This window comes from Phyllobates terribilis, unplaced genomic scaffold (genome assembly GCF_046119375.1).
Source record: "Phyllobates terribilis strain yellow unplaced genomic scaffold, ASM4611937v1 Scaffold_11__3_contigs__length_659146591, whole genome shotgun sequence".
In the NCBI taxonomy this organism is placed as follows: domain Eukaryota; kingdom Metazoa; phylum Chordata; class Amphibia; order Anura; family Dendrobatidae; genus Phyllobates; species Phyllobates terribilis.
This window is the reverse complement of record NW_027362771.1, coordinates 602,837,805-602,860,417: the sequence shown is the minus strand read 5'-3', so window position 1 is coordinate 602,860,417 and position 22,613 is coordinate 602,837,805.

The window sequence follows — 22,613 nt, the reverse complement described above, 5'->3', positions numbered from 1 at the left end:
CCACAAGCTTTCTAACTGCGCAGAAGGGATCCTGCACTCCTCCTTACTATGCTGGTAGTAGGGCTCAACGTCATCATTACTTTGAAATGTCTGGGAAATGTGAGTCACACAGCTGAGGAGTTGTGGTCAGCTCTGGAGAACCAATTTCATGAATGGTTGTCTCCACTGGACCTGAAACCAGGGAAGGCCGTGTGCGACAATGCTGCAAACCTGGGTGCGGCCCTTCGCCGGGGCAATGTCACACACGTGCCTTGTATGGCTCACGTGTTGATCCTCGTTGTCCAGCAATTTTTAGCCCACTATCCCAGACTAGATGGCCTTCTGCACAGGGCACGGTCGCTGTGTGCTCACTTCCGCCGTTTGCATCCCGCAGCTCAGCAACTTACATCTCTATAGAAGTCGTTGGGCCTGCCACTTCACCGGCTAAAATGCGATGTGCCTACCCGGTGGAATTCAACTCTGCACATGTTGCAGCGATTGTGGCAGCACCCACAAGCCCTGGTGCAATACGTTCTGACGTATAGCCTGGGCCAACGAGATCCAGAGGTGGGGCAAATCACGCTGGAGGAGTGGTCTCAGATCAGGGACCTATGCACCCTTCTGCACAGTTTTGAAATGGCGACAAAGATGTTTAGTGCTGACGATGCCATTATCAGCATGACTATTATGGTGATTTACATGCTGGAGCACATGTTAAACAGAATTCGGAGTCAGGTGGTGGCACAAGAGGAGGTGGAGGAAGTAGAGGAGGAGGAGTTGTATGCGGAAGGGCTAACATCTGCAAGGTCCAGACGGTCAGCAGCACCAAGGCGGCAGGCATGTGAGGGTGGGGGAGATGGTTTTACCAGGGCGCATGGTAGCAGCCAAACTAGTGAGGAAGGTGCAGGAGCCCAGGAAGAAGTGGAGGACGAACTGATGGAACACTCATCAGATGAGGGAGACCTTGATCACAATTATGTTGTGCGAGGTTGGGGGGAGAGGACAGAGGAAGGAAGCATGATTGTTACCTCGCCACCAACACAACAGGGACTTGGTGCTCCTGGATGCGCAACACACATGAGTGCCTTCTTGCTGCACTACCTGCAACATGACCCTCGAATTGTGAGAATTAAAAATAATCCTGACTACTGGGTTGCCACACTGTTAGAATCCCGGTACAAAAGTAAATTTGCCGAAATTATTCCTGCTATAGAAAGGGATGCACGCATGCAGGAGTATCAGCAGAGACTGTTGCAGAATCTTACATGTGCTTTTCCACAAAACACCAGTGGTACACGTAGTGAATCTCACAGTTCCAACTTGCCAACCGTGGGACCGTCAAGTGTTCAGCACTCAAACCGTAACAGAACCACAGTATCTGCTGGTAACATCAATTTTGCGGAATCATTTCACCACTTTTTTAGCCCATCCTTTGCAAGGCCACAGGAGACAAGAAGTCTGACACATAGTCAACGCCTAGAAACGATGGTACAGGAGTATCTCCAAGTAAACATTGAAGCCATGACTGTGTCACTGGACCCTTGCTGTTTTTGGGCTTCCAATTTGGATAAATGGCCAGAGCTAGCCACTTACGCCTTGGAGATCTTGTCATGCCCCGCAGCCAGCGTTCTGTCTGAACGTGTGTTCAGCGCTGCTGGTGGTGTGCTGACATATAAGCGCACGTGGCTCTCCACTGATAATGTAGACAGACTCACGTTCATAAAGATGAACAAATCATGGATCCGAAACGACTTTTCTACCCCTGTGTCATCCTGGGGAGAGTAAAAGCTTGATGATTGGTTAAAATCACCCTACCAACCGTTTTAAGCTTTCAAATTACTAATCATGTTTATCTGTATCTTGGCTGGAAAATAATTTGGGCTTTGTAGCAGTGTGCAGCACTGATCCTATTAGGCCATCTATACTAAGCTCCACCAGATTTAAAATTAATAATAATTTTTAGCTGCATCTAGCCCGGAAAATTATTTTGGGGCTCCGAGATGCGCAAGACACATAAGTGCCTTCTTGCTGCACAACCTGCAACATAACCCTCATATTGTCAGAATTCGAAGTAATCATGACTACTGGGTTGCCACACTCTTAGATCCCCCAAACTTTTCGATCAACCTTTTCATTTTAATAAAGACCAAAAAAATGGTCATTTTTGAAATTATAAGCATTAGCAGGTTATTAGAAACTGAAATCAAACAGTTTTCAACTCAAAACTTTATTCTAGGTGATGTTACATTTTCACATAGGACCCCTTGTTCGAAAGGAGCTTCTGAACTCTCTCGTCCAATGAATTTGTCAGGTTTTGGATGGTTTCTGCTTCAATTGTTTTGCATGAGGACAGAATACCCTCCCAGAGCTGTTGCTTAGATGTGAACTGCCTCCCGCCATCATAGACACTCCTTTTGATGATGCTCCAGAGGTTCTGAATGGGGTAGAGGTCAGGGGAGCATGGGGGTCACACCATAAGTTTGTCCCCTTTTATGCCCATATCAGCCAGAGATGCAGATGTTTTATGTGCAGCATGAGATGGTGCATTATAATGCAAAAAAATGATCTTGCTGTGAAATACACGGTTCTTCTTCTTGAACCATGGCAGGAATTGCTGTTTGAGAAAATCCACATACATTATGGAGTTCATCTTTAGCGCCTTCAGGGATCCTAAAGGGGCCGACAATCTCTCTCCCCATGATTCCAGCCCAAAACATTACTCCACCTCCTCCTTGTTGGCGCTGTAGCCGTGTTTGCGTGGGGTGTCCATCAACCAGCCATCCTCCACTCCATCCATCTGGACCATCGAGCGCTGCACGGCACTCATCCGTGAACAAAACAGTTTTGAAATCAGTCTTCATGTAATGTTTAGCCCACTGGAGCCGTTTCTGCTTGTGTGAAGTGGATAGAGGAGGTCAACAGGATGGCGTATGCACAGCTGCAAACCACTGAAGGACCCTGCATCTTGTTGTTCGGGGGACGTTGGAGGCACCAGCAGCTTCAAAAACTTGTCTGCTGCTATGACAAGGCTTTTTTGCTTGCCGCTGCTCTTTTAACCTGACGTAATTGCCTGTAGGAAAGAGTCCTCAATTTGCCCTTATCAGCACGCACACGTGTGTACTGTGAATCAGCTACATAATTCTTGATTGCCAAGACACTTCATCCTGATCATCGCACAATGTTGATTGTAGTCATGCCTTGACCTAAACACTCCACAATTTGTTGCTTGTCAGCAGCCGACACATCCTTTTTCTTTCCCATTTTGGCAGAAAATGTAGGCTGCTTAATAATGTGAGACAGCCTTCTTAAGTAGTCTTGCCTTTCATTGGACACACCTGCCAAACTAATTAGCACAGGTGTCTGCAATTGCTTACAGTGATATAAAGAGCCCTGACACACATCACCATCAATGAGTTTAACTGACAAACAAACAAATTCTTCCCTTATCACTCCTAAACACTTTTTGCATAATAATTTGGAACACAGTGTACATGTGCTTTTCCACAAAACACCAGTGGTTCACGTAGTGAATCTTACAGTTCTAACTTGCCAACCGTGGTCTGTATGGAGTTGTTCAATAAAGGGCCCAAAATTAAGATAACATAGATGGGAGAGGTCTCTATGAATAGGAATTCCTAAGTATTTGATACCCTGTGAGGGCCAGGCAAAGGGAAAGTTGGACTGGATGGAATCCTATATGGATTTGGGGAGGGAGTGTTACAAATCTCCTGTTAGTTTTTTTTTAGTTTGCTGGTCACATGACCATTTTGCCTATTTAATCCGGCTCCGCCCTCCTGGCTTTGCTGGACTTCATTTGTATTTACTACTGTTGAGCTAGCTTGTTGCTCTATTGCCGTACTCTGTTAGTTTTGCTGGATCTTTTGGCCTCCTTGCCTTTTTGTTGTGTGTTTGTCTTTGACTGCTACTATTTCTGCTAGGAGGTGTCCAACTAAATCCCAGTCCTTAGATCTTGTAGGGATCCCTCCCCCACATCTGTAGGTCTGCGTTCAGACTAGCCGAGGACTTTAGCGGGTCTGATCGCAGGATCAGGTTCCCCGTTACATCGTAGGGATCTAGTTTAGTTCTATTGTAGGGACAGATCTCCTGCCTTTCCTTAGTCTCTGTAGCATATCATAACAGTAATTCCAGCCAGTAAAAAAAAAAAATTTCTCTAAGGAAAGACCTCCAGTTTTCCATCATGGTCTCGGTGCAAGATTTGGCTCAACGCTTGCAGGGACTCTCTCTGGAGGTGACCAAGCTCCAACAACACGTGAGTAGCTGTTCTGGAGTGCATTTTGTTGAACATAAGGTACGTCTGCCTGATCTATTTTTTGGCGAACAACAAGATTTTTTTTCTTTTAAAAATGCTTGTCTATTATATTTTAGTTTGAGACCCGGATCCTCTGGTGATGAATCACAGCGCATAGGGTTCATAATGTCACTTTTGCGCAAAGATCCTCAGGGATGGGCCTTCTCTCTCCATCCTAGTGATCCGTGCTTTAGATCAGTGGATAGTTTTTTTTCTGCTTTGGGTTTGTTGTACGATGATCCTGATCGTGTCACATCTGCTGAGTCTGAATTAAGACATTTGAGGCAGGGATCAGGTAATGTGGAAAAATATTGTTCTCACTTCCGTCGGTGGTCTGCCCAGGTGGGGTGGAACGATTCTGCTTTGAAAAGCTTGTTTCTTGCAGGGCTATGTGAAAGGGTAAAGGATTTACTGATTGCTTATCCCACACCTGGAAACTTGCAGGAGGCAATGCAATTAGCTATACGGGTAGACAGGAGACTGCGTGAAAGGGTTAATGTGAGCAAATCCTCTGCTATGTCAGCTTCGAGTTCTGAGAGGTTCGGTGCTGACAATGGAGAACCGATGGAAATTGGGGCGATGGCACCCCGCTCTCAGGAAAAAAGACCGCCGACTTTCTGAAGGCTTGTGTTTCTATTGCGGAAATTCTGGTCATTTTATTAAAAGCTGTGTGCTTCGTATGAAGAAAGAAAAAAAATGGTCAGTCATGCCCATATTGCCTGTTTAAATTCTAAGGGAGTATTTCTATCTGCCACTACTGCTGCTCAGGATGAATTAATTGAATTTTGGGTATTTTTGGATTGTGGATCTACTCTGAATGTGATTGATGGGGGATTCTTGGAAAAACTTAAATTAGAACCTAAAACTTTGTCATCCCCTATTGCTGTGGTTTCTGTCGATGGCTCTCCCTTGAAGAGTGTTACTCACAAGGTCTGTGAATTTCCCCTCACTATTAATGATATTCATCAAAAGAATTTGGATTTGGTGGTATTGGATAATTTGCCTTCTCCAGTAATATTGGGGTTACCCTGGTTGAAATTGCACAATCCTGTGCTGGATTGGTCTACCAATGAAATTAAGTCCTGGAGCCATAAGTGTTATGATAAGTGTTGTAACGGGCGCATTGCTGCTGTGGATAGAGGGGAATTGCCTGTACCTATTCAGGATTTTTGGAGAGTCTTTTCTGAGGAGGAGTCGCAGGTTTTGCCTCCCCATAGAGACTAGGATTGTACCATTGAATTTGTCCCTGGAACGATTCTTCCTAAGAGTCGTTTATTTAATCTTACTATTCCTGAGAGAAAGGCTTTGGAGGAATACATACAGACAAGCTTGGCCGCCGGTCACATTAGGTCTTCCAAGTCTCCTGTGGCTGTTGGTTTTTTTTTTGTAAAAAAAAAAGATGGCGGTTTACGTCCTAGTCTGGACTTTCGTGAGATTAATAAAATTACTGTACGCAATCCTTACCCACTGCCATTGATTCCCGATTTATTTAACCAGTTAGTGGGGGCCAAGTGGTTCTCTAAAATTGATCTCCGGGGGGCATACAATTTGTTGCGCATGAAGGAGGGTGATGAATGGAAGACTGCTTTTAACACTCCTGTGGGTCATTTTGAGAATCTGGTTATGCCTTTTGGTCTCACCAATGCTCCAGCATTTTTTCAGAATCTTATTAATGATATCCTTAGACCTTTAATCGACAAAAATGTGGTTGTGTATTTGGATGACATTTTGATTTATTCGCCGGATCTGGAGTCTCATTGGCGGAGCGTACGTGAGGTATTACAGTTATTAATGGACAATTCACTTTTTGCTAAGCTGGAGAAATGTGAGTTCGCTGTACAGAGAATTAGTTTTTTGGGCTAAATTATCTCCAGTGAAGGTTTTGAGATGGACCCGGTTAAAGTTCAAGCTGTGCAGGAATGGCCTAGGCCTATTGGTTTGAAATCGATACAGAGGTTTTTGGGTTTCGCCAATTATTACAGAAAATTCATAAAAAATTTTTCTATTATTGTCAAACCGCTGACCGATCTCACCAGGAAAGGCGCTAATGCGGTTCAGTGGACTTCTGAGGCCATTGAAGCTTTTGTGTTTTTAAAGGAGAGGTTTACCTCTGCTCCCATCCTTATGCAGCCTGATGTGACTAAGCCGTTTTTGGTTGAGGTTGATGCTTCTTTGGTGGGGGTTGGTGCGGTGTTGTCTCAGGAAAACAAGGATGGAGTACATCCCTGTGCTTTTTTTTAAAAATTTTTTTCCGAGACTGAACTTAATTACGATATTGGTAGTCCGGAATTGCTGGCGATTAAACTCGCATTTGAACACTGGCGTCACCTCTTGGAAGGTGCTGAATTTCCCGTTCAGGTTTTCACTGATCATAAAAATCTGATCTATCTTGATGCTGCCAAGCGCTTGAATGCCCGTCAGGCTAGGTGGGCACTTTATTTCTCGCGATATAATTTTTCCGTAACTTACATCCCGGATACCAAGAATGTTAAAGCGGATGCTTTGTCTCGCAGCTTTTCTCCCATGGTCGGTGTTGAGGAGGAGGAGGAGACCATTTTACAAGAAGGTGTTGTGATTGCTGCTTTGGACTCCGTTTTGGAGGATGAGATTCTTAAAGCACAGGAGAATGCCCCATCTAACACTCCCCATGGGAGGTTGTTTGTGCCTAGGACCTTTAGGAGAGATTTGTTTGTTGAGTGTCATGAGTCTCGGTTGGCAGGTCATCCAGGAATTTCTGAGACCAAGAGACTTGTGGGTCGCAGTTTTTGGTGGCCTGGATGGCAGAAGGAAGTCATTAAGTGGGTGCGCCAATGTACTGTGTGTGCAAGATCCAAGTCTTCGCATGCTCCTGCTGCGGGGTTGCTTTGCCCTCTGGAGGTTCCTAGTGCACCTTGGACACATTATGGACTTTATTACTGACCTTCCTCCCTCTGAAGGTTTCACGGTCATCTGGGTGGTCGTGGACCGTTTTAGCAAGATGTGTCACTTGGTTCCCTTCATCAAACTGCCTTGCGCTAAGACACTCGCTAAGGCCTTTGTCAAGGAGATTGTCAGACTACATGGTGTTCCTACTGACATTGTTTCTGATAGGGGACCTCAGTTCGTGGCTCGTTTTTGGCGTGCCTTTTGTGACAGGTTGGGAGTTCATTTGTCGTTTTCATCCGGATATCATCCTGAGTCTAATGGCCAGACAGAAAGGAAGAACCAGGATGTTGAGCAGTTCTTGCGTTGTTTCCGTGGCAGACAATCAAGAGGGGTGGTCTGAGTTTCTGCCACTTGCTGAATTTGCTCTTAACAACCATACATCCTCTTCTGCTGGGTGTTCGCCTTTTTTTTGTTGTTCTGGGAGACATCCGTCTTTTGGGTCATTTTCCAAATTGGTTTCGGCTGTGCCTGAGGAGGAGAGTTTTTCCGGTGATTTGGAGAGAGTTTGGACGGATGTGCATGGTAATCTTCAGGAGGCTAACAAAAAATCTAAGAGGTACTTTGATAGGAAACGGCAAGAGGTTTTGTTTGCTGTTGGTGACATGGTTTGTGTTATGTTCTGCTACCAGAGCTAAGGAAAGAGAGGAGATCTGTCCCTACGATAGAACTCAGCTTGATCCCTACGATGTAACAGGGAACCTGATCCTGCGATCAGACCTGCTAAAGTCCTCAGCTAGTCTGTACGGAGACCTATAGATGTGGGGAAGGAATCCCTACAAGTACTAGGGACTGGAAGCAAAATGGACACCTCCTAACAGAAATAGTAGCAGAAAGACGAACAAACAAATAATATAGAACAAAGAGGTCCGAAGACCAAGCAAACTAACAGCGTAAGATACTGAGCACAGGCTAGCTAAAGAGTAGTAATACAATGAAGTCCAGCAAAGCCAGAAGGGCGGAGCAGGACTAAATAGGCCAACAAGGTCATGTGACCAGCAATAGAAAAAACCCAAGAGCAAGGTTCTAACAGTACCCCCCCTTCTAAGAGGTTCCTCCGGATCCCCTAGGCCCAGGCTTATCAGGAAACCTCCTGTGAAACGCTCTGATAAGTCTGGACGCGGAAGCATCATCCGACCTCACCCATGAGTTATCCTCGGGTCCGAAACCTTTCCAGGCCACGAGATACTGCAAACTACCTCTATACCGTCTAGAATTAAGGATGCGAGAAATTTCATATTCCCCGTCCTCCACCACCGGAGGAACAGAGACAGAGGCGTCACCATCCGACACAACAGCTTTTTTTAACAGAGAGACATGAAACACCGGATTAATTCTCCAGGAGGTAGGAACCTCCAACCTAACAGCAGATTGGTTGACAACCTGAAGCACCTTAAAGGGCCCTACAAACTTGGGACCCAATTTCTTAGAAGGAATCCTCAACCGCAGATTCCTAGAGGACAACCAAACCATGTCACCAACAGCGAACAAAACCTCCTGTCGTTTCCTATCAAAGTAGTCTTTAGATTTTCTGTTAGCCTCCAGAAGATTACCATGCACATCCGTCCAAACTCTCTCTAAATCGCCGGAAAAATTCTCCTCCTCAGGCACGGCAGATACCAACTTGGAGAACGACCCAAACGACGGATGTCTCCCAGAACAACAACAAAAAAGGCGAACAACCAGCAGAAGAAGATGTATGATTGTTCAGAGCAAATTCAGCAAGTGGCAGAAACTCAGACCACCCCTCTTGATTGTCTGCCACAAAACAACACAAGAACTGCTCAACATCCTGGTTTTTCCTTTCTGTCTGGCCATTAGATTCAGGATGATATCCGGATGAGAACGACAAATGAACTCCCAACCTGTCACAAAAGGCACGCCAAAAACGAGCCACGAACTGAGGTCCCCTATCAGAAACAATGTCAGTAGGAACGCCATGAAGTCTGACAATTTCCTTGACAAAGGCCTTTGCGAGAGTCTTAGCGCAGGGCAGTTTGACGAAGGGAACCAAGTGACACATCTTGCTAAAATGGTCCACGACCACCCAGATGACAGTGAAACCCTCAGAGGGGGGAAGGTCAGTTATAAAATCCATAGCCAAATGTGTCCAAGGAGCACTAGGAACCTCCAGAGGGCAAAGCAACCCCGCAGCAGGAGCATGCGAAGACTTGGATCTTGCACACACAGAACATTGGCGCACCCACTTAATGACTTCCTTCTGCCATCCAGGCCACCAAAAACTGCGACCCACCAGTCTCTTGGTCTCAGAGATTCCAGGATGACCTGCCAACCGAGATTCGTGACACTCAACAAACAAATCTCTCCTAAAGGTCCCAGGCACAAACAACCTCCCATGGGGAGTGTTAGATGGGGCATTCTCCTGTGCTTTAAGAATCTCATCTTCCAAAACGGAGTCCAAAGCAGCAATCACAACACCTTCTTGTAAAATGTTCTCCTCTTTCTCAGCACCGACTATGGGAGAAAAGCTGCGAGACAAGGCATCAGCCTTAACATTCTTAGTACCTGGGATGTAAGTAACGGAAAAATTAAACCGCGAGAAAAACAGTGCCCACCTAGCCTGACGGGCATTCAGGCGCTTGGCAGCATCAAGATATATCAGATTTTTATGATCTGTAAAAACCTGAACGGGAAATTCAGCACCTTCCAAGAGGTGGCGCCAGTGTTCAAATGCGAGTTTAATAACCAATAATTCCCGATTACCAATATCGTAATTCAGTTCAGTCTCCGAAAAATTTTTTGAAAAAAAGGCACAGGGATGTATTCCATCCCCGTTATCCTGAGACAATACTGCGCCAACCCCCACAGAGGAAGCATCAACCTCAACCAAAAATGGTTTAGTCACATCAGGCTGTATAAGGATGGGAGCAGAGCTGAACCTCTCCTTGAGATACACAAAGGCTTCAATGGCCTCAGTAGTCCACTGAACCGCATCAGCACCTTTCCTGGTGAGATCGGTCAGAGGTTTGACAATAATAGAAAATTTTTTAATGAATTTTCTATAATAATTGGCGAAACCCAAAAACCTCTGTATCGATTTCAAACCAATAGGCCTAGACCATTCCTGCACAGCTTGAACTTTCACCGGGTCCATCTCAAAACCTTCGCTGGAGATAATGTAGCCCAAAAAACTAATTCTCTGTACAGCGAACTCACATTTCTCCAGCTTAGCAAAAAGCGAATTGTCAATTAATAACTGTAATACCTCACGTACGCTCCGCCAATGAGACTCCAGATCCGGCGAATAAATCAAAATGTCATCCAAATACACAACCACATTTTTGCCGATCAAAGGTCTAAGGATGTCATTAATAAGATTCTGAAAAAATGCAGGAGCATTGGTGAGACCAAAAGGCATAACCAGATTCTCAAAATGACCCACAGGAGTGTTAAAAGCAGTCTTCCATTCGTCACCCTCCTTCATGCGCAACAGATTGTATGCCCCCCGAAGGTCAATTTTAGAGAACCACTTGGCCCCCACTAACTGGTTAAACAGATCAGGAATCAATGGCAGTGGGTAAGGATTGCGTACAGTAATTTTGTTAATCTCACGAAAATCCAGACAAGGACGTAAACCGCCGTCTTTTTTTTTTACAAAAAAAAAATCCAACCGCCACAGGAGACTTAGAGGGCCTAATGTGACCGGCGGCCAAACTTGTCTGTATGTATTCCTCCAAAGCCTTTCTCTCAGGAATAGTAAGGTTAAATAAACGACTTTTAGGAAGAGTCGCTCCAGGGACAAATTCAATAGTACAATCATAGTCTCTATGGGGAGGCAAAACCTGCGATTCCTTCTCAGAAAAAACTCTCCAAAAATCCTGAATAGGCACAGGCAATTCCCCCCTATCCACAGCTGCAATGCGCCCGTTACAACACTTGTCATAACATTTATGGCTCCAGGATTTAATTTCATTGGTAGACCAATCCAGTACAGGATTGTGCAATTTTAACCAGGGCAATCCCAACACCACCGGAGAAGGCAAGTTATTTAAAACTACCAAATCCAAATTCTCATGGTGAATACCATTAATAGTGAGGGGAAATTCACAGACCTTGTGAGTAACACTCTTCAAGGGAGAGCCATCGACAGAAACCACAGCAATAGGGGATGACAAAGTTTTAGGTTCTAATCTAAGTTTTTCCAAGAATCCCCCATCAATCACATTCAGAGTAGATCCACAATCCACACATACCCGAAATTCAATTAACTCATCCTGAGCAGCAGTAGTGGCAGATAGGAATACTCCCTTAGAATTTAAACAGGCAATACGGGCATGACTGACCATTTTTTTTTCTTTCTTCATATGAAGCACACAGCTTTTAATAAAATGACCAGAATTTCCGCAATAGAAACACAAGCCTTCAGAAAATCTGCGGTCTTTTTCTTGAGAGCGAGGTGCCATCGCTCCAATCTCCATCGGCTCTCCACTGTTAGTGCACACATTCTCATGACCAGAAACTGACATTACAGAGCATTTACTCTCATTAACCCTTGCACGTAGTCTCCTATCCACCCGTATAGCTAATTGCATAGCCTGTTGCAAATCTTCAGGTGTGGGATAAGCAATTAGCAGATCTTTAACCCTCTCACTAAGCCCTGCAAGAAACAGACTCTTCAGAGCAGAATCGTTCCACCCTATTTGAGTAGACCACCGACGGAAATGAGTACAATATTTTTCCACATTACCTGATCCCTGTCTCAAACGTCTCAACTCAGTCTCAGCTGAAGAGACACGGTCAGGATCATCATATAATAGCCCCAAAGCAGAAAAAAAACTATCCACTGATCTAAAGCATGAATCACTAGGTTGTAAAGAAAAGGCCCACTCTTGAGGTTCTTTGCGCAAAAGTGACATTATGAACCCTATGCGCTGGGATTCATCCCCAGAGGACCTGGGTCTCAAATGAAAATACAATAAGCAAGCATTTTTAAATGAAAAAAATTCTTGGTGTTCACCAAAAAATAAATCAGGCAAACGTACCTTCGGCTCCAAGAAATGCGCTCCAGAACAGTTACTCACGTGCTGATGGAGCTCGGCCACCTCCAGAGAGAGTCCCTGCAGGCGTTGAGCCAAATCCTGAACCGACACCATGATGGAACAGAAAAATCTTTCCTTAGAGAATTTGCGGGCTGGACTTACTGTTATGTTCTGCTACCAGAGCTAAGGAAAGAGCGGAGATCTGTCCCTACGATAGAACTCAGCTTGATCCCTATGATGTAACAGGGAACCTGATCCTGCGATCAGACCTGCTAAAGTCCTCAGCTAGTCTGTACGGAGACCTATAGATGTGGGGAAGGAATCCCTACAAGTACTAGGGACTGGAAGCAAAATGGACACCTCCTAACAGAAATAGTAGCAGAAAGACGAACAAACAAATAATATAGAACACAGAGGTCCGAAGACCAAGCAAACTAACAGAGTAAGATACTGAGCACAGGCTAGCTAAAGAGTAGTAATACAATGAAGTACAGCAAAGCCAGAAGGGCAGAGCAGGACTAAATAGGCCAACAAGGTCATGTGACCAGCAATAGAAAAAACCTAAGAGCAAGGTTCTAACAGTTTGGTTGTCCTCTAAGAATCTGCGATTGAGGATTCCTTCTAAAAAATTGGGTCCCAAGTTCGTAGGGCCCTTTAAGGTACTTCAGATAGTTAACCAATCTGCTGTTAGGCTGGAGGTTCCTACGTCCTGGAGGATTAATCCGGTGTTTCATGCTTCTCTGTTGAAAAAAGCTGATGTGTCGGATGGTGACGCCTCTGCCACTGTTCCTCCGGTGGTGGAGGACGGGGAATATGAAATTTCCCGCATCCTAAATTCTAGACGGTATAGAGGGAGTTTGCAGTATCTCGTCGCTTGGAAGGGTTTCGGACCTGAGGATAACTCATGGGTGAGGGCGGATGATGTTTCTGCCCCCAGACTTGTCCGAGCGTTTCACAGGAGGTTTCCTGGTAAGCCTGGGCCTAGGGGATCCACAGGATCCTCTTAGAAGAGGGGGTACTGTTACAACTCTCCTGTTAGGTTTTTTTAGTTTGCTGGTCACATGACCATTTTGCCTATTTAATCCGGCTCCGCCCTCCTGGCTTTGCTGGACTTCATTTGTATTTACTACTGTTGAGCTAGCTTGTTGCTCTATTGCCGTACTCTGTTAGTTTTGCTGGATCTTTTGGCCTCCTTGCCTATTTGTTGTGTGCTTGTCTTTGACTGCTACTATTTCTGCTAGGAGGTGTCCAACTAAATCCCAGTCCTTAGATCTTGTAGGGATCCCTCCCCCACATCTATCGGTCTGCGTTCAGACTAGCCGAGGACTTTAGCGGGTCTGATCGCAGGATCAGGTTCCCCGTTACATCGTAGGGATCTAGTTTAGTTCTATTGTAGGGACAGATCTCCTGCCTTTCCTTAGTCCCTATAGCAGATCATAACAGGGAGACATCGAGGGCCTCAGACTTCGCTGCATTGATTTTAAAATATGACCATGTAACAAAGTGATCTATTTCAGCCATAACAGCATGGATGGATATATGTGATTGAGTGATATATAATAGGACATCATCAGCAAATAGAGAGCACTTGTACTCGGTGCCTCCCACCTCAATCCACTTAATATTGGGGTTATGGCGAATTTATGAGAGCAGATGCTCCGTCACTAGGATGTATAAGAGAGGGGACAGAGGACATCCCTGCCTTGTCCCATTGGTGATTGTGAAAGGTGATGAAAATGTTCTGATGCACCCCCTGGGCCTTCGGACACCCGGAGCCGGACCCTTTTTGGTGGATGCTGGTGGTTGTAGTCTTCGTGGCGGCGACCCGGTTCCGTGGCTCAGGGTGTTCAAACCAGTGGCAGAACTATTTATGTGGTTTTGATGTTTAAATGTCCGACTACGCCACCCGTGGATTGCGGTCAGAGTGAACCGCCGCTGCAGGGCAGACCGCTGAGGCTGGTGTTGTGGGTGCAGCAGAGCGTAGCATAACTCCCCACGGGAGGAGTATAGCCTCAGGGCAGTGTATGCGGAGGATGGGGGTGATGGTGCAGGGCAGCAGCAGTAACGACAAGGAGTCAGTGATGCAGTCCAGGGCCTTTACTCACAGTTCTTATTATCCAGACCACATCTGCAGGTAACGGCTGCCCACGTCGTACTGTGATCACCAGGTGAGGGGCTCAGACAACTCCCAGATAACTTTGGAGCGCTTCACAGGACCCCCTTTGTGTGTCCTTTGTCTGGCCTTTCTTACCAACCCTTCTGTCCGGCTGCCTCGGGCCTCCTCTTGGTAAACTTGACGCCAGTTTCCCTGACCCTATGTGGTGCCTTCCTAGCGGGTGTAGCGAGGGGCTGCGCCACATAAAATGTCACAGCCTCCGGTTTATAGCTGAGGGTCGTTTCCTGCCTCCACTAGTTTCGGGGACCGGTCTCCCCCTTTGGCCTGACCCCTCCACGCAGGTGGATTCGGGCGTGCGGTGGTGACTCGCCCGTCCGCACCCCTGGGATCCCTTAATTCCTCGTTTCTGGAGCCTTCTCCGCTCCTCTTCCTTCCTTCTCCCTCTTCCAGGCCTGGGCCTCTGTTACTAGGCCCGCCTCCGGAGCAGAGCTCATGCAGAGCCCCTGCTCCCTGCCACTTCTGCTCAGACTTCTCTGCACTGAACTAAGATGGTGCCCACCTTTTATACTCCCTTCTCAATGCACCCAGGAACTGCTTCCTCCCTGCTCCTGCACTACAGGGTTCCCCTTCCTCAGTGATCCCTCCCCCCACTCCAGCCAGGGACAGGGACTGTCGTGCCCATCTCAGAGGCATATTGGTAGCCCTGCCCCACGGCAATGTGGTGTAATGCATGCAGGTGTCGGGTCCTGATCCACACTCCATCCTTACCTGAGAGTGAGATATCACACCTCTGGGTGAGGTGCAATACCTCTGTAGCAACCGAGCCCTCAGGGTGCTACAGTTTCATTTAATTTCAGCCTAGGTGACGTATTGTGATACAGGGCCGTGATTTTGGCTATAAAAGGGTCCCCTAGACCCCTACCCCAAGCTTTTTAAGAGAATCATATATGGCATGCCAGGAGACTCTATGGAATGCTTTCTCAGCATCCAACGAGAGTATCTAATTACAAATTTTTAACTGCATCTAGCCCAGGAAATACTTTGTGCCTAGTAGCAGTGTCTGCTAGTCAGCGGATTATCCCGGCTGTTAAGCAAGCTACACCACCTGTAGTTTGGACACTTAATTTTTTCAAAGGAAATGCTTCGGGACCACGGGACACTCAGTGAAGAGCATCAGGAGGCACCCCAAGGCATAGGGGCTGGGACTGGCAGTAGGATGCCTTGCGGTGGACAGCCGAGCTCGATCCTTATAAAAGCTTTTTAACTGCAGCAGCTTTAGTGGACGCTACTGGAGCTGGAATTATGCGGCTGCTGGCATGAGACTTGCCCTCCAATAGATCCTTGTAAATGGATTTAAAGTGTATTCATTCAAATTAGAGAGACAATTTAAATTAAAAAGCTTAGAGCTGCCTCCACCACAGGGGGGCTCGCTCGACCCACCAGCGGACAGGCACCAGTATTGGGAGAGGGGGGCTGGCCGTCAGGGTTCACCGCGGCTCTGGCACAAACCCGGCGACACGGAGGTGGCACGGGCAGGAGCGGACTGAACGTGTCGGCTTCTCACTTTTTGGATTTTAAAAGGGCATGACATGCCTATATCTGTGTCTCCCCCTCCTTTTACTCCTCCACCTCTTTTCTTTTCGCATGACTATATGTACTTGTCACTTTTCCATGTGTTAGTTGTGTCTTCTGAGCAGTCTGTCAGCTTTTGGACACCTTTGAAGGTGTTTTCTATGTGTTTCTATGTGTTTTTGTTTGCCTGCCATTGGTTTTAACGGTGTTCGAAGGTGTTCAACGAACAGTTCGGCGAACACACGGGTGTTCGACGTACCGAACCGAACTCCAACACTACGGGGGTGGCTTTACACTAGTTGCATGTTCAAATCACGTCTGTGTCAAAAAACTTTTTCATAACTTAACCCATGTCTGGATTAAAATTGAAGCTGTGTTGCTATCTGTCAGCACAGTGTCTGAAAAAGTGTTTTTTAGTTGAATGTTATAGATTAATATCTTATAAACAATTATTTGATGAGAAAAATAATCAGGAAGCGAAATCAAAACATTGAATATTTAAGGCACGTTGGGATCTCCTTTCACTTTGATCATAGCATTGTCATCTTTGAATCCATAAGAAAAAACGGATCTTTACTAGATTCTAAATTTTAAACTGGAAAACCCTGCATTCCCAATACCAAAATGTTGATTCGTCCTTGTTTATGTCTTTTTCAGTCTGTAAGTAAAAGTAGCAAATTTCCAGAAGGTGTACCACGATTTCTTCATGCACTTTTTAAGTGAGTTATATTATGGGTGGAAAATTACTCATCATATGACCTCGTGGCGCAACGGTAGCGCGTCTAACTCCAGATCTGAAGGTTGCGTGTTCACATCACGTCGGGGTGAAAAAACTTTTTCATAACTTAACCCATGTCTGGATAAAAATTGCAGCTGTTTTGCTATCTGTCAGCACAGTGTCTAAAAAATTGTCTTTTAGTTGAATGTTATAGATTAATATCTTATAAACAATTATTTGATGAGAAAAATCATAGGGAAGCGAAATCAAAACATTGAATATTTAAGGCACGTTGGGATCTCTTTTCACTTTGATCATAGCATTGTCATCTTTCAATCCATAAGAAAAATGGGTTCTTTACTAGACTCTGAATTTTAAACTGGAAAACCCTGCATTCCCAAGATAAAGATGTTCATTCATCCTTGTTTATGTCTTTTTCAGTTTGTGAGTAAAAGTAGCAAATTTCGAGAAGGTGTGCCACGATTTCTTCATGCACTTTTCACGTGAGTTATATTATGGGCGGAAAGTTGCTTTTCATATGACCTCGAGGTGCAACTGTAGCGCATCTGACTCCATATCAGAAGGTTGCGTGTAGAGATGAGTGTTGTTCTACTCGAACTGTTCGCCAATCTCAAATTCGAGCTGTTTTGGGCGGTGTTCGAGCCGTTCGGCGAACACGAACAATTTGAGAAAAATTCGGCTGTTCGAGGTTATGTTCGATAACTGTTCGTGCACCAAAATCATAACTGGATTTTTTCTCAGTAATGATGAAAATTAATGTTAATACGCAGTTTGAGTGTACAGCGGGGTGGGGGGAGGGGCAGGGGATGGATCTCTGCAGGAACAATAAAGATCTCCATTTTTTTTTCTCTTTCCCGCTTTTGCAGTGGGGAGGTGCAATCTGTCAGCCTATCAGCAGCGCACACACGGAGCGAAGTGCTTTTTTTCACACAAGCAAGGGCATGTGTCATTGGCAGTGTATGTCACATGTCCTTGCCCTATAAGACCAAGCCATTTTCCCCGTCGCCACCATTTTCTCACTGCGGCAGCTGCGTGTTAGACGGCACCACTGTTGCTGTGTGCGCTATACCTTGTTAATTTCAAGCCAATTTTCGCACAAATATACAGATAGCTTGGGAGTAGGGAATAGTTGTGATTGCAGTCCTTTTAAGGACTAGGTTACAGCATTTCCTACGACTTTTATCAGGGAGGTCTGTGCTCTTAAATAGATATTTTGTGGGAGTAAAGACTAATTGTAATTGGAGTCCTTTTCAGGACTAGGTTACATCAGTTCCTATCAGTTTTTGCCAGGCAGGTCTGTGCCAGTGCTGTGCAAGTTTTTTTCACAGCATTTGGCTGAATCTAGCAAAGCTAATCCTTTTTGGCCTATTGCAGAGTGTGTTAGTCAGTGGAGTAGCCTATCTGTGTTGCAAGATATACCACCTGTGTATAGAATACCAATTTTTTTACTGCACCTAGTGAAGTAAAATCTTTTGGGCATAGCATCATTCTATTAGTCCATCTATACTGACCTCCATCAGGTTGCAAATTAAAACTAATTTTTATCTGCATCTACAGTACCTCTGAAAAAATATTTGGGCTTCTAGCTGTGTGTGGGACTTGTTGTATTAGTCCATCTATACTGACCTCCATCAGGTTGCAAACTGAATATATTTTTTTCTGCATCTACCTCTGAAAAAATATTGGGCTTCTAGCTGTGTGTGGGACTTGTTGTATTAATCCATATATACTGACCTCCATCAGGTTGCAAACTGAATATATTTTTTTCTGCATCTACCTCTGAAAAAATATTGGGCTTCTAGCTGTGTGTGGGTCTTGTTCTATTAATCCATCTATACTGACCTCCATCAGGTTGCAAACTGAATATAATTTTTTTCTGCATCTAGCTCTGAAAAAATATTTGGCCTTCTAGTAGTGTGTCGGACTTTCTCTATTAGTCCATCTATACTGACCTCCATCAGGTTGCAAATTAAAACTAATTTTTATCTGCATCTTCAGTACCTCTGAAAAAATATTTGGGCTTCTAGCTGTGTGTGGGACTTGTTGTATTAGTCCATCTATACTGACCTCCATCAGGTTGCAAACTGAATATATTTTTTTCTGCATCTACCTCTGAAAAAATATTGGGCTTCTAGCTGTGTGTGGGACTTGTTGTATTAATCCATCTATACTGACCTCCATCAGGTTGCAAACTGAATATATTTTTTTCTGCATCTACCTCTGAAAAAATATTGGGCTTCTAGCTGTGTGTGGGTCTTGTTCTATTAATCCATCTATACTGACCTCCATCAGGTTGCAAACTGAATATAATTTTTTTCTGCATCTAGCTCTGAAAAAATATTTGGCCTTCTAGTAGTGAGTCGGACTTTCTCTATTAGTCCATCTATACTGACCTCCATCAGGTTGCAAACTGAATATATTTTTTTCTGCATCTACCTCTGAAAAAATATTTGGCCTTCTAGTAGTGTGTCGGACTTTCTCTATTAGTCCATCTATACTGACCTCCATCAGGTTGCAAATTAAAACTAATTTTTATCTGCATCTACAGTACCTCTGAAAAAATATTTGGGCTTCTAGCTGTGTGTGGGATTTGTTGTATTAGTCCATCTATACTGACCTCCATCAGGTTGCAAACTGAATATATTTTTTTCCTGCATCTACCTCTGAAAAAATATTGGGCTTCTAGCTGTGTGTGGGTCTTGTTCTATTAATCCATCTATACTGACCTCCATCAGGTTGCAAATTCAAAATAATTTTCTTCTGCATCTAACCCAGCCAATAGTTTTGGCCTAATACCACAGTTTGGCCACTCAGCTCTGCTCGGTTACCATCCATTGTTTTTTTGTGCAAACAACTCCAGAGTTGTGAATTAGTTAACCACCAAAATGAGTGGAAAAAGGCCTGCTGCTGGTGGAAAGGGGAATAGGCGTGTTGGGAAGGGGAAAAAAGGTTGTGTCCGTGGGGTAGGTGTTAAAGCAACAGTAACATCTGCAGAAGAAAGACCATCTTCCAGCCAAACTAAAATGTCTACTTCTTTTAGCGGACAATGTGATAAGATCCCTTTCTTACGGCCACGCCAATCGCTACAAATTCCAGATGAGGCACAAAAACAGCAGGTGCTTCAACGGATATCAAGTGCTCCTTTAAGTGGGCTCTCCTCCACATCAACTTCAACATCACAAATACTCCAGTCCTCAAAGGTGTCACCCAAATCGCACTTTCTTCCTCACAGCTCACAAATCTCCAGCTGCCCGTCTGAGTATGAGGTAGAACAGATGGTTGAGTCTGCAGAGCTGTTTACTCATACTATATCCTGGGAATCAGAGGTCGACTCCAGCGCTTCTGTGAATCCAGACGAGGAAATGATCTGCACTGATGCCCAGAATCTTTATGAGTCAGATCCAGGACCAGACGCAGAAGGTTCTGACCATAATGTAGACCCTCATTCCCAAACTGTAACTCCTGTTGGTGGAGACAATGAGGAAGACGATGATAAGACTCAAATACCTGATTGGAGCGACAACTTTAGGTTTTTGTCAGGGCAGGAACAGGTTGGCTCTGAGGACGACGGGTGTGATAACGCACAGGGTGATGATGATGAGGTCGGAGATCCCACTTACTGTCAACCCACAGTCAGCCAAGAGATGAGGTCAGCAGAGGAGGTGGAGGAAGATGCTAGTGACGACGAGGTCAGGTTGCGCCTTCCTGGACAGAGACGTAGTGGAAGCACGTCAACAACTGCATCCTCAAACACAACTCTGCCTCTCACCACAAGTCGTGGTGGCTCTTCAGGTCGCATGGGTGCTAAGCCTTGCATAGCCTGGGCATTTTTTCAGATCGATAAAGATGACCCAACTCGTGTTATCTGTAACATTTGTCAGCAAAAGCTAAGTAGAGGCCAAAAAATACATAGTTTGAGTACTTCATGCATGAACCGGCACATGGACATGAAGCATAAGTTGCAGTGGGAAGCTCAGTGTGCTACAATGCGGCCTAGCCGGCCGGGCCAACCACCGTCTGCCATATCTTGTGCATCCGCGGCCTCTTCATCCTCTGTGACTGGGGGGACAGCAGTCACACCTGTTTTGGGGCGCAGACCTGCCACCTCTTTACCCGCAACAGCCAGCGTGATTGGCAGGTCATCATTTTCTTTGGAGGTGGTAACACCAGCTGGTGTTGAGCGCTGTCCGACATCAATAGCACCACCTTTGGATGAAGGCAACCTAACATGTCCGCCTGCATCTTCCTCACAGACCGGCAGTTTGCCGGGAACACCCTTATCAACCCCGTCTAAGCACAATAGCCAGCCCTCGGTCCCTCAGATGTGGACAAGTAAAAGACCATTTCCTCCTAGCCATGAGAAAGCTAAGAGGTTGAATTTCACCATCTGCAAGCTCTTGGCTATAGAAATGCTGCCTTTCCGCCTGGTGGACACAGAGGATTTTCGAGACCTTATGTCCGTCGCAGTGCCCCAGTACCAGATGCCCAGTCGGCACTACTTCTCAAAGAAAGGTGTGCCTGCGCTCCACCAGCATGTCGCACATAACATCACCGCTTCTTTGAGAAACTCTGTGTGTGACAGGGTGCATTTCACCACAGACACTTGGACGAGTAGGCATGGACAGGGGCGTTACATGTCGCTGACTGGGCACTGGGTAACTATGGTGACAGCAGATCAAGGGGCTGCTGTCCAAGTCTTGCCGTCCCCACGAGTTGTGCGTCAATCCTCTTTATGTCAAAGTTCCTCCACTGCTTCTGCCTCCTCAACCTCCTCTCGGTCTTCCACCTGCACCCAAAGCCTGTCTGGTCATGCCACAAGCTTTCTAACTGCGCAGAAGGGATCCTGCACACCTCCTTACTATGCTGGCAGTAGGGCTCAACGTCATCAGGCGGTTTTTACATTGAAATGTCTGGGAAATGTGAGTCACACAGCTGAGGAGCTGTGGTCAGCTCTGGAGAACCAATTTCATGAATGGTTGTCTCCACTGGACCTGAAACCAGGGAAGGCCGTGTGCGACAATGCTGCAAACCTGGGTGCGGCCCTTCGCCGGGGCAATGTCACACACGTGCCTTGTATGGCTCACGTGTTGAACCTGGTTGTCCAGCAATTTTTAGCCCACTATCCCAGACTAGATGGCCTTCTGCAGAGGGCACGGTCGCTGTGTGCTCACTTCCGCCATTCGCATCCCGCAGCTCAGCGACTTACATCTCTACAGAAGTCGTTGGGCCTGCCACTTCACCGGCTAAAATGCGATGTGCCTACCCGGTGGAATTCAACTCTGCACATGTTGCAGCGACTGTGGCAGCACCGACAAGCCCTGGTGCAATACGTTCTGACGTATAGCCTGGGCCAACGAGATTCAGAGGTGGGGCAAATCACGCTGGAGGAGTGGTCTCAGATCAGGGACCTATGCACCCTTCTGCACAGTTTTGAAATGGCGACGAAGATGTTTAGTGCTGACGATGCCATTATCAGCATGACTATTCCGGTGATTTACATGCTGGAGCACATGTTAAACAGAATTCGGAGTCAGGTGGTGGCACAAGAGGAGGTGGAGGAAGTAGAGGAGGAGGAGCTGTATGCGGAAGGGCTAACATCTGCAAGGTCCAGACGGTCGGCAGCACCAAGGCGGCAGGCATGTGAGGGTGGGGGAGATGGTTTTACCAGGGCGCATGGTAGCAGCCAAACTAGTGAGGAAGGTGCAGGAGCCCAGGAAGAAGTGGAGGACGAACTGATGGAAGACTCATCAGATGAGGGAGACCTTGATCACATTTCTGTTGTGCGAGGTTGGGGGGAGAGGACAGAGGAAGGAAGCATGATTGTTACCTCGCCACCAACACAACAGGGACTTGGTGTTCCTGGATGCGCAACACACATGAGTGCCTTCTTGCTGCACTACCTGCAACATGACCCTCGAATTGTGAGAATTAGAAATAATCCTGACTACTGGGTTGCCACACTGTTAGATCCCCGGT